Below are 12500 nucleotides of genomic sequence, written 5' to 3'. Positions count from 1 at the left end.
GTCTCCGGATGAAAAAGAATTTGGTTTGCTCTAAACTATGAAGTGGTTATCGTTCAGAAGAACATCCAGACACAATCTGTCATGTCTACTTCACCCGTTTTGGAGAGACCCTCTTGGTGGATCCGAAAGTCTCAGGGGTCAGCGGACCTCTGGCACCGGAGGGCTGTAGAATACCGTGGTACCGACTCTTCAGTCCAGAGGTGTCTCGGGTCACAACAGCTGGATGGAACCGTGCGTCTGGCGGACTCTTAAGGAGTCTAACGGTATCGGCTTTGTTCTGCAGGAAGTGTTGGCTCATCAGCTTCGCAGGTGCAAGAAGGTGTAGCGTTAGGAAGCATGATGGTCTGCCCTTAACAGCTGCCCCTTCACACAGTAACACCGCCAAGGTCGGACGCTTGGTTCAGTATGTTTACATTCCAGGAGAAGAGACAGAAGAACAGAAGAAGAATGCTTTTCATGGATTAATCAAAGTACTTTATTTGTGATAAGCTAATCAAAGCATTTGTTGATCGAAAGTTCTGATTGGTTGAAAACAATGTGTCATGCGTTTCCATGGTAATGCATATCAGTGTGTCTGGGCAGCCCTGTTTATTCATTTAAACACATAACTCATGACATCTTTATTTCACAGATCATTCACCTGATTATTAATGATCAACAAATGCTTTGATTAGCTTATCACAAATAAAGTACTTTGATTAATCCATGAAAAGCGTTCTTCTTCTGTTCTTCTGTCTCTTCTCCTGGAATGTAAACATACTGAACCAAGCGTCCGACCTTGGCGGTGTTACTGTGTGAAGGGGCAGCTGTTAAGGGCAGACCATCATGCTTCCTAACGCTACAAAGGTTTTGACGACGTGTCAAAATCTTTGATGGTTAAAGAGGTTTTGCTACAGACGGCCGGTCTGAGCGATTCTCTAGAACTGGCGAATCACTCAGGAGGATCCAGGTTTAAGGTTCAGCTGTTATGAGTTGCACAGCCAATCAGAGGCTGACAAGTTTGGAGATGTTTTACCAAGACAACTCAGAAACACGCCATCTTTGATATCGGATGTTCTGACTGGTAAAAAGGGCAAGTTATGTGTTGTAGTCTACCTTAACCGTACTTGTTATTATGTGGGTGCAGATGTGAGGACCTTGTCGTCACAACATGGTTCTAGTACACACGCATAATATAACATCCATTCAGTGAGCACAGATTAATGAAGCATTTCATTATACAATAATTATTATAAGTAGTAAAAAACAAATGTTTATCTAATGATTGTCTAGATTATAAGTCATAGAAGAAGTTCACATAGATTTAGTAAATCATTCTTGAATTTAGCAACAGATTCGAGCTGGAGTTGTTCTGTGGAGGCAGACAGATGGGACCTTGGGAAAGAAAGTTATTGTGCGTACCTAAACTGACCGTTGCTGGGCGCTACACAAACACACATGGCATGTTTGTTCTAATAGGTATGCTTAAGCCTGATGGTTAAAACCAGAGTGAAAGTTGTGAAGACACATTTGAGACAACAGAAAGACACGTGATGCCCAGAGAGTCACAGAGCTCCTAGAGGACCAACTGTACTGGGCGACGCCTCACTGGACACAGATCTGTTTCCTGGTCATCACGCTAGACATTGTTCCTTCACTCAGGTGAGGTGGTCACCATCATTCTTCATGGCTCTGGTGAGTTAAAGCATCAGCACCACTTACTACTCTTACTACTGCTTTCTACTCCACAACATTATCTAAAATGTTTCAAAGCAAAAGTACTTTGCTGTCCGTTTTGTCTGACCGCCACCTCACCCCCAGTCCAATGGAGACCAGCAGCACACTTCCTTGTCCGCGCCTTGACCATTCCAAAAGTTCACCTGGAAGTGGGGGACATGTAGCATCAGAGAAGCCATGGAATTATGACACCGTCCCCAGCCAGCTTCATCAGCGTGCCTAAGGTTAACTGTCTGGTTTCCAGACCAAAACATCAACTGCTCACAACCTCGCCACTGGGAGAAAAGCCATCGTAAAATTCCATCTCCTGACTTCCTTATCTGCAGGAAGTCACAGGACATCTCCTTCAGAAGACAGGACTTTTTATACGTTAATAAAAATAATCTTATTTTGGCTCATCGAATAATTTTCTCACTTTACAGTTTAATTACAATCAGATTCTGTTTTATACAACGGATGTTTTATCTAAAGAGAATTTATTAATGTCTTGACTGCTTTAAAGCAATGAAAAAATCAAAAATAACAGTTTATTGTTGAAATGCATTATTTCAGGTCTTAAATACACCAAAGTACTCTACTTGATGGTTTAATAATGGTATTTTTATCTTGAGAGGCGCTATAGATATGATATTTTCTTCTTCTTCTTCTTCTTCTTCTTCTTCTTCTTCTTCTTCTTCTTCTTCATCTTGTTCTTCTTCTTCTTCTATCATCAGTCATGTCACATATTATTTCAGTATTTTAACAAATTACTGTTATATCAAATTTACTTCATGTGATAAGCAAAATATGTTCTAATAAGCCTCTTAGGAGGATGTGACGTTTGAGGGACTTTAATCACGCGTCCTACATTTTCTAGGAAGCAGGCAGCCGCAGAGATCAACGTTAATCTGACAGATTATTGAAAAACGTGGATGTGTCATGGATTATAATGCAAGAAGTTGACAGACAATCCACAAGCGTACTTTTAAGATGATGTTTGATGACTGTACGTTATCACCTGCACCTTTGCAGTGGGTGTCCCTCAGGGTTTTGTTTTGGGACCTTTTGGCGCTTACACATTAGCATCGGCACGGTCGGGGTTTGGTTGGGCTGGATGGCGTGAGTTTGGGCTGGTACGGGCAGTGTAGTGTTCACATATAAATCCAAGGGACTTCTCAGGAATGCGCAAATCCCCGAGCCTCTGGGCGGTGCTTAATACACGCGGGAAAATCCGCTCCATAAGGTAAACAAAAGGTCGACATAAGCTGGTGCTGCTTTTGGAGACCCTGGACCACAAAATTTTATTAATTTGCTGTGTGTGTCCACATATTCTTGGGCAACACACACACACACACACACACACACACACGTGCAATATGGTTTTGGTGGTTTATGAGGACAAACCTTTCCCTGCATCTGATGAACACGAAAAGTATGTCAAAAATTTTGATTTTACCCATAAAAGAAAAGTCTCACTTCAAAAACAAGAAAAACATATCAGAACAAACATACATTTCACATATGAATTTCCACAGACTTATGAGGACTTGACAACCTGGTGGTTTATGGAGACAATTAGGGTTTTTGAGGTCTGTTCACAAAAATATACAATTCTGACTGTTTCATGGTTTAAGGGGACATTTAAACATTATGAGACCAGTATACACATTTATATATAACATTCAAAATATCAAGGAATCAAAGAGGAAATAGAGGTTTTTGGGGGGAGTCAAGGCCTCAGAATTACCAGTGGTCAATCGAGCACTTGTTCCTGTGACCATTTAACTCAGAGAGAGACGGGCATATTCCAGGATAAACTTCAGAAATCTTTATTCAGAAGAGTGGATGGGTAAAGCTAACATTTCCACTAATGTTTCTGTTCAGAAACCTCAACCTCATGCTACCTAAATCTCAGTTTTGGTTGTCTTAGTTGTCCTATGTCCTGTCGGTGGTACATCACATGTAGGGGTGTCCTTCCACAATAGTATTTCCAGCTCCTGCTCCTCTGTTTGCCATTGTCTGTGACATTCACTGAGCATGTCATCTGTAGAGGTCTTATCCTTGATGGTACTTAAAGATCTTGGCTGTTGTATCTTGGATCGTAGCTCTCACACTAGCTAGTCCTCTGACTCCTTCCTTACTGCTAGCATACCGTTTCAGGGTGCTGGATATGGGGTGGAATGGTCCATGCATGGTTAGGAGCTTTTGTGTCTTAACATCTGTGGTCTGTATTTTTTCTTTTGGCCAGCTCATTATTCCTGACAGATATCTGATTAATAGCAGGGCGTAGCTGTTTATTTCCCAAATCTTGTTCTTGCCCTTGAGCTGATTTCTTAGGACTTGCCTTATTTGTTTTAAGTATTTGGTTATGGCTTATTTCCTTTCAGCCTCATTGAGGTTGCCATTTGCTTGCTGGACACCAAGGAATTTGTAGCTGTCCTCGAGGTCTGATTTTGTTCCTTCTGGGAGTGAGACCCCTCCTGTATCTATTATCTTCCCTTCCTTTGTCAACATTCGACCACACTTCTCAAGTCCAGATGACATTCCAATATCAGTGCTGTAGATCCTGGTGGTGTGGATCAGTGAGTCAATGTCTTGCTCTCTCTTGATATACAGTTTTATGTCATCTATGTAGAGGAGGTGGCTAATTGTGGTTCCATTTTTGAGTGAGTATTTCAGACTTATTTATGGTACAATAACTATGTTTAAATGGTATCATGATTGGATAGGGTAGCTTGTTGATAGCTTGTTGTGTATAAAAGGCAGCTAGGGGCTCACAGAGTGTACAAACCTTGCCAAGTTAACACTCAACACAGCTACAAGGATTAAACAAGAAAGTCATACTGACATATTATGCCCTTTTTTGTAGAAGTTATTAAAGAGATGAATGCATGCAAGGGGCTCTATGGCAACATTAAGACTTTAATTACCAACAATTTGCAAACATTTGCCCATCACGAGCAGTTGTGCAAGGCATTTCACTGCATTTCGTACTGTGTATGAATGTGTATGTGACAAATAAAATTTGAATTTGAATATTTCTTTGAGAGGCTGTAACATCTGTTGTGTTTAATTTGGTGAAAATCAGTGTGTATGATGAAATTACAGCCAATTGTAAGGCCACGGCTTGCAATTCGATTTTGCCGTGCCATCACAACCCCATTCTGTCTTGAAATATCTCAGTACTGAATGATGCATTACACCAGTGTGTCTTCTGTCATTGGGCAGTGTCTCATGTTGATTCTACACAAAGGGTCAAAGGTGGACCTTTTAGAGTAAAACCATATACTTGTTGTTAGGGGTAGTGGCTTTGGTGATGGCAGGAAATGACACTGTCATCGTCTTGAGATTTGTGATGACACACACTAAGTTGGATATAGCTCTGATCATGTGTCTGCACGTTAATAAACCAAGGGCTTTAATGTAAAAAGATCAATATTTGAGACTAAGCCCAAACTACACCATTAGTCCTTTTGAAAACTATTTAGACAACTTTTGATTCCCAATGACTTATCAATTTTAGGTCATAGGCCTAAAGCCCTAGGACAAGTTAGTTAAAATATATGTGTAAAAATGACAAAATGGCATCATCTGACCAAAATGATCAACTTCCTGTTGGTTTTGAAACATGGTTTCAGGAGACTTTTTTGTAAGTCTCAAGACACGTCATGAATGTACCAAATTTCATAATCCTCAGTCGAAGCATGACATAGAGCTGACTGTTGTGATCAGAGGCGGAGCTGGCCTAAATGGCGCCCTGTGCGAGATCCCCCGTGACGCCCCCCCCCCCCCCCCCACACACACACACACACACACACACACAAGAAAAAAAAATTACACCTACAACTTTGTTTCAAATTGCGTGGAGTGTATTATATATAACAACGTTTGCTAACTGAATACAACATCCAGCTCCTGGCCACCTTCTCACCACTTGTCAAAGTTCTACTGAAATAGTGATGATGGCAACACCTGCCATCGCCTTCATTCCTGGAAAATATGAAAGTAGTTGGCACCTTGGTAGGTCCTCCTCGAACTAGCTCTGTGCGTATGCTGTCGGTAATTGGTGATGGCCACTTGGCTGGGTCTGAAGAAAGAGGCTCATCATCACCTTCAATGGGACCCATTGGTTGATCGTTCAGGCTTCTCTATTGACAGAAAACAGAAGCGTAACTCAACACATTGCTATGTGGACCATTTCACATATTCTATTAAAATACAATATGTGACATTGAAATTTCTCTAATGTTTGCAGGACACACACACACACACACACACTTGTGCAAAACTTACCTGACATATCTTGTTGGGGAGATGTGGCAGCTGGCTGTCCCTCATCAAGTTCACATATACTGGTAGGTCTCTCTATTGACAGAAAATGGAAGCATAACTCACCACCAGTGTTGGGAACGTTACTTTAAAAAAGTAATTAGTTATAGTTACTGATTACTTTGTCAAAAAAGTAACTCAGTTACTAACTGAGTTACAAGATCATAAAAGTAACTAATTACCAACAAAAGTAACTACTTAGTTACTTTTTTCATTAAAGAATGCAAGAATTACTACAATAGTAAAATATATATGACTAATGACTGGAACATAATAAAATGTATGTCCAAATGTTTTTATAAACCTGAATAATTTAAACAAATAAGCACTTAACAGGAGGAACTACTAATAGGAACATTACACTAATCTAGACTACTAAAAGGTCACTGTGTGATATTTAACAAAAACCCAATCAGCTAAAATTTAAAATTGCAAATAGAAACACCTGTAAAGGTTCCCGAGCCTTTAAATGGTATCTCAGTCTAGTTAAATTACAGAAATAAATGTAATTTTGCACAGCATTCTAATTTTTCCAGCTTCACATAATTGTGTGTTTTTAGCAGCATTTCTGTTGCTGGTAATCTAGTAACGGTTAAATAAATAAATAAATATCCTTTAAAATGACACTAGAAGAGGCACAAATCTGATGGAGGACTTACATTTACTAACTTGGGTTAGACCCAACCACAGAAGAGCTGAAGCTGGGTGGTAAACACACACACTCAGTGTCTGAGACTGATGCATCAGTGTTACAGCGGGACTAAAGACATGATCAGGAACAGGTTACAGCTGGATGATCTAGGAAGGTAGAAGATCAGGACATCTGAGCAGTGAACAGGTGAGCGGACCTTCGGGACGTCCCGCTGTCATGCTAAGGGCACGGCTGCAGACCCGCAGATTCGCTGCTGCAGCAACAAATCTGCGGGGGGTCTGCAGCCGTAGACATTCATCACGTCTTCCTCGTTCTTCACGGGCCGTGACGCACTTGGATGAAAACATCTACCTCTTTAGCTCCTGATCAGCTGATGATGACAGCTTCAACACACTGCGCTGCTTAACGCACACATTTTCTTATCAGTATGAAAAACGTTTTGATAAAAGAAGACGTAATTAATTAGTTTGCTCGTTACAGAAAGAAATATTTTTTATTAACGTGGTTATTTTAAACGGAGTTATTCCCGTTGTGTCTACAGAATGCAGCGACTGAGACACTGAGGGTCTCCGCCCACCCGGCCAATCATCATCGTGTTTGTAAGTGCGTTACCGACACCTCTCTCTCCCTGGCTGCAGCTGGTGTGGCGGTCAGAAAGCCTCACGCTGCTGCTCAACGTTCGACAAGCACATAGTAACGCACAACGTTCCGTCCCCAGTAACGGTAACGGCGTTGCAACGGCGGGAAAAGTAATTAATTAGATTATTCCGTTACCTATAAAAGAACGCCGTTGGAAACGCCGTTATACTTAAACGGCGTTACTCCCAACACTGCTCACCACATTGCTATATGGAACAATTCCCATATTCTGTGAAAATACTATTTAAATGTCTATAGCTAAATGTTTGCTGGACACACACACATGTGCAAAACCCACCTAAAGTATCTTCCTGGGGAGATGTGGTGCCAGCAGACTGTCCCTCCTCGAGTTCAAATACTGGCCTACTGGTATGAGCAGTGGAGGTAGATGGCTGTTCCTCAGTGGCAGCTGATGTCATCCCAAAATATCTGTGTAGGGCTCCTGATGTTGCATAAAACAAACAATACAATCTTCATGTCACGTCTGTTGCTTCAGCATTTTAATTAACATGTTACAATGAGCATTTACAGTTTTCAGCAGTGGTGGAAAGAATTCTAAAAATCTGTACTCAAGTACAAGTACTGTTACATTGCTAAAATATTACTCATTTACAAGTAAAAGTACTGGTGTTAGAGAAATACTCAAGTAAAAGTACAAATTATTCATAAAAACCTCAGATTATTATTTATTTTTAACGGCTGATGTCACCATCACTTCTCCAGACTGGGGCTGCCTGGAAATTGTGTGTTTTCCTTTACCAAAAGTTAAAACACCAACAATCTATTCATCATTAATAATTGATAAAATACAAAACAAGTGTTTTTCCCTAATTTTTTTGTCATTTTAAGTTTTTATTTCCTTATTCAGCAAATGTCTCCGGCACACAAAGAACTAAATGACCAGAGGAGCCACAACTATTGATTAAATATCCATGAATCCATTTTAACTGGTTAAATTCTTCAACTCTCCCACGCTGCTTCAAGGTCACTGTGAGTTAACATAGCCGCGGTGTGCTGTGCAGCACACTTAACGCAACACGATGACATCATCGACTTGTACAGTGCTGAAAGGCGAGACAGTCTCAACTTTCAGCTAAAAAAAGACCGCTCTAGCTATTATAGTTTTTATGTTATGGCAGTTTACAGTTTAAACGGGATCTTACTAGCAGGGCACCTCCAGCGGCCCGCTGCCGCTCCGTTTTTCGTGGGGTAAATAATACGTAGGTCATTTCCCGAGTCCAAAAAGAAAGGCAAATGGCGCAGAACACCGGCGCGAGACCTGCCGCCCGCCATCAATGTATTTCAGCAAAATTCTCAAAGACTCATTTTAATTTGATAGCGTTTGGTTATCAGCCTTTCGGTTTTCCCACTCTTAGCTTTTCATAAAAGCTCATTTGACAAAGAAAAAGCTAGCGGTTAGAAGTAGTTCTAAATACATGCAACGTAAGAAGCTAGCAAGACATTTGAAGGGATCATCATAGCACCATGCAAAACGTTCAGATTAGAGAGGTTAGTTAATCAATAAATTGGGGGACAGGCGGGAAAAATACCAACTAAATAATAAAGAGATGCATACCTGCATCTTTTCCTCGTTTCTCCTCCTCTTCTTTTCTTTTTTTCCGAAATTGGGCACCAGATGGCTTCGACCGCTTCTTCTCCATTATGTTTGTGAGCGGTGATATGTGAAACGGTACCCGTATCCCTCCATCATCACTCTCCGAGATCCCTCCGCCCCCCACCTGATGAAGGGCACTATAGAGCGCACTACAGAGGCGCGGCGGACACAAGGGGGCGCAATAAAATCCCAACATAAACGCAATGACTTTGTTGTGCTTTTATTACAGAAATATTATTATTATCATCACTCATCACTATTATTATTATGAATAACATGTGATTTCTATGTTTTGTTGATGTATCGGTTGATGGAAGAAAAAAAATTTAAAAAAAAAAAAAAAAAAAAAAAAGAAATTAAATGCCGCCCCCTCCAGACTGCCGCCCTGTTCGGCCGCACATGTTGCACATATCAAGCTCCGCCACTGGTTGTGATGGTCCTAGGGAGCACTATATTAAAACTAGGCCATGCCTATGGAAAATTTGTGTAATTATCTGTTTGGGGTTGGATTAGAGTAAATCACATTACGTTTTGCACAGATGAGATGTGAATTGAGGAAATTAGAGGCAAACGTAATTCCATGGTGTGATGCCTAAATTCGCCATACTCCTTAAGCCCTGCCCTCTTTTGAAACCTGCCAGACACTACACATGTGTACCAAATTTCATAATCCTCAGTAAAAGCATGACATGGGGCTTACTGTTTCAATGGTTCTATGGAGCGCTATTAGAAAAAATAGACCACACCCACCAGATGTTTGCATATATATCTGTTTGAGGTCAGATTAGTCACACCCATGCAAAATTTCCTGCAGATAAGTTGAGGAATGTGGAAATGAGAGGCAAACGTATTGCTACGGCGTTACGCCTGAATTCGCCATACTGCCACAGCCCCGCCCTCTTTCAACATCTGCCAGTACTGGATGCTAAGTGAGCCCAACATGTCAACTGTTATTTGGCAGTGATTCATATTGGTTAGATCAAAAGGCTACAATTGGGAGCTTTCAGAGTAAACATGACCTTTTCTGTTGTGAGGGGGCGGAGCCTTAATGACGTCATCATCTGATTATTGATTGTTGTTTAGGAGTGGGTGTCAAACAACCACAAACATTTTCGTGACTCTGTGTCCTTTGATGATGAAATTATGGCAATTTATATTTTTTAGCGAGAAGTCAGTCTTAGGCCAGGAGAAGTCCTGCTGCTGAGGTGCTAAGTTGTATCGGTTGTATCAGCCCTGCTATGCAGTTTTCTACCAGCAGGGGGCTCTGATATTATACACAACACACACATATGGTTTACGAAACCAATTTTTAAATTGGCTATAAAACACAAAAGGAAGGTTAAGTTGCTGAAATAACTAAATAAGATGATAATGGCTGTTACAAAGTTTGTAATAATATATGAACAATCTTTACTTTTTATATTTTTCACAGATTACAACACTTTAAAAGTCACAAATTACGAGACCATCAAAAATGGTCTCATAAACCTGTTGGTTTCATAATGCTGGCGTGTAACCTGACAAACAGGTCTCGCAAACCATAAGCTCGCGCACACACACACACACACACACACACACACACACACACACACACACACACTTACACAAAGACACACGCGCGCACACACACACACACACACACACACACACACACTTACACAAAGACACACACACGCACACATACACAAAGACACACACACACACGCGCACACACACACGCAAAGACACACACACACACACGCACACACACACACACGGACAAAGCTATTCTTTTCATCTGTTCCCACACGTAACGACAGCTCTGGAATGGCAGCTCCGTGCTACAGGCTCAACAGCATCCAGCATGAAAATGAATGGCCAATGCGACCCCCCCCCCCCCCCCCCCCTCAGCTCATTCTTCTCGCAGATCGTAGGCGTAATTTCAGCCGGCCAATCAGTCCATAGTTTCGCCTCGGTCCCAGTCTGACCGCTGGGGAGAAGGTCTGAGAAAAAGAGTCGCTTTGGCACGGAAAACGCAATTTGGACCTGTGTGTGGAACCACATTCCAGTGCCGTTCGATACCTTTCGGGGCGGTGCCGACACTAATGTGCAAGCACCATTTGTTCTCCTGAAATGTCCTACCTTTGAGGGATAGTTTAAGGGGTTATAAGTAGATTACATCTCTATGATGATAACTCCCAGGTGTATTTACCTTTTAAACCACAAGCATCTCTTCAGTTTACGTGTGGTTATCAGAAGATCCCGGAGGGGCTGACACTGAGTTGTGTACTCCTGAATGAAACAACAATTCAGGCTGCCATCTTTGCCCTAAATGCAAATAGACTTGTCATCTCTGTCCTCATGCCCCAGCTGCCCCGGTAGCCTTGGCATCAAACTAGACCCGTCTCTTACCATGGATGGCTCCTCAAGGGAATTACACTGACGTCTTGTTTTGCTGCAGATCTCCAAGCTGAACTCCTCCTGAGCAAAAAGCTTCTTGAATCTGTCACATGTTCTTTTACTACCTCTCAACTGGACTAATCAAACTCGTCTCTGATTGGTGTTAAAGTTTCTGCTGCACATCTTAACTGGTTCAGAATATAGCCAGGAGGCTTCTGACCAGTGCCGATCGGAAACACGGCATGCCCACTTAGAGTTCTTTGCATTGGTAGCCGTCTGTTTAATGTCCTTTTATTGGTTTGAAATGGCCTTGCCTCTGCCTACCTATCAGAGCTGCTTTGTCCATATCAGCCCACCCTTGCAGGTCTGCTGACCGCTTGCTTTTGCATGTCCCTAATACGCCTTAAACTGTGGGGCAAGAATGCATTTTCTGTATTTGGTCCTGGGCTTTGGAATCAGCTCCGTGACCGTGTTGGGCAGTCTGCGTCACTCAGCACGTTTAAACGTAAGCCCTGTTGTTTTAGCCAAGCAAGACCTCTGTGTGACTCTGGTCTTTATTACTGGCTTCTCATCATGTTGGTTACAATGTTGGGCTTCTTGTTGTTATATTTAGTTTTATTGACTGTTTTATGGTGTATGTCTTTGTTTTTTCCAACATTTATTTGTTCCTCTACACAAATGTAGGAGAGGGTTTTTAACCAGCATCCCTCTTGCAATTTGTTTCATGGGACGATCCTAAAATGTGTCGCTAATATCTGACGTGTTTTTGCAAACCGGAAAGGATTCACATATTCATAGAAATAGTAGCACAGTAGTGTTTCTTACTCACTATGTGTTACTTTTAGAATATTATAACTCAGGTACTTTGTCGAAGAAGCTACTACAACTAATTACTTACATAACACCGGGTGTTATCTAGCTCTGCAAATGCCCAGCAGTTAATCTCTTCCTACAACACACAGGTGTGTATATATATATATATATATATATATATATATATATATATATATATTGTGTATATATATATATATATATATATATATATATATATATATATATATATATATATATATATATAAGTAAGCTGTACTTAACATAATCTTTAACTGAGGAAGAAAAGTAGATTATTTTAAAAAATGTGCTGTTTGCTGGATATAAATAATATAATATAAATCCTATTTAAGTTGTGAT

General features: G+C 41.1%; 1 protein-coding gene across 3 annotated transcripts in view; it reads left to right on the top strand.

Moving 5' to 3' along the window:
- tsnare1 (T-SNARE Domain Containing 1) overlaps positions 1–12500 on the top strand; it is a 259913-nt gene that overhangs the window by 46837 nt on the left and 200576 nt on the right. The window lies entirely within an intron of this gene.

Source organism: Nothobranchius furzeri, chromosome 5, assembly GCF_043380555.1.
Source record: "Nothobranchius furzeri strain GRZ-AD chromosome 5, NfurGRZ-RIMD1, whole genome shotgun sequence".
Classification (NCBI taxonomy): Eukaryota; Metazoa; Chordata; class Actinopteri; order Cyprinodontiformes; family Nothobranchiidae; genus Nothobranchius; species Nothobranchius furzeri.
Note: the sequence above shows the minus strand (reverse complement) of the source record. Positions and strands in the feature narration are given on the sequence as shown.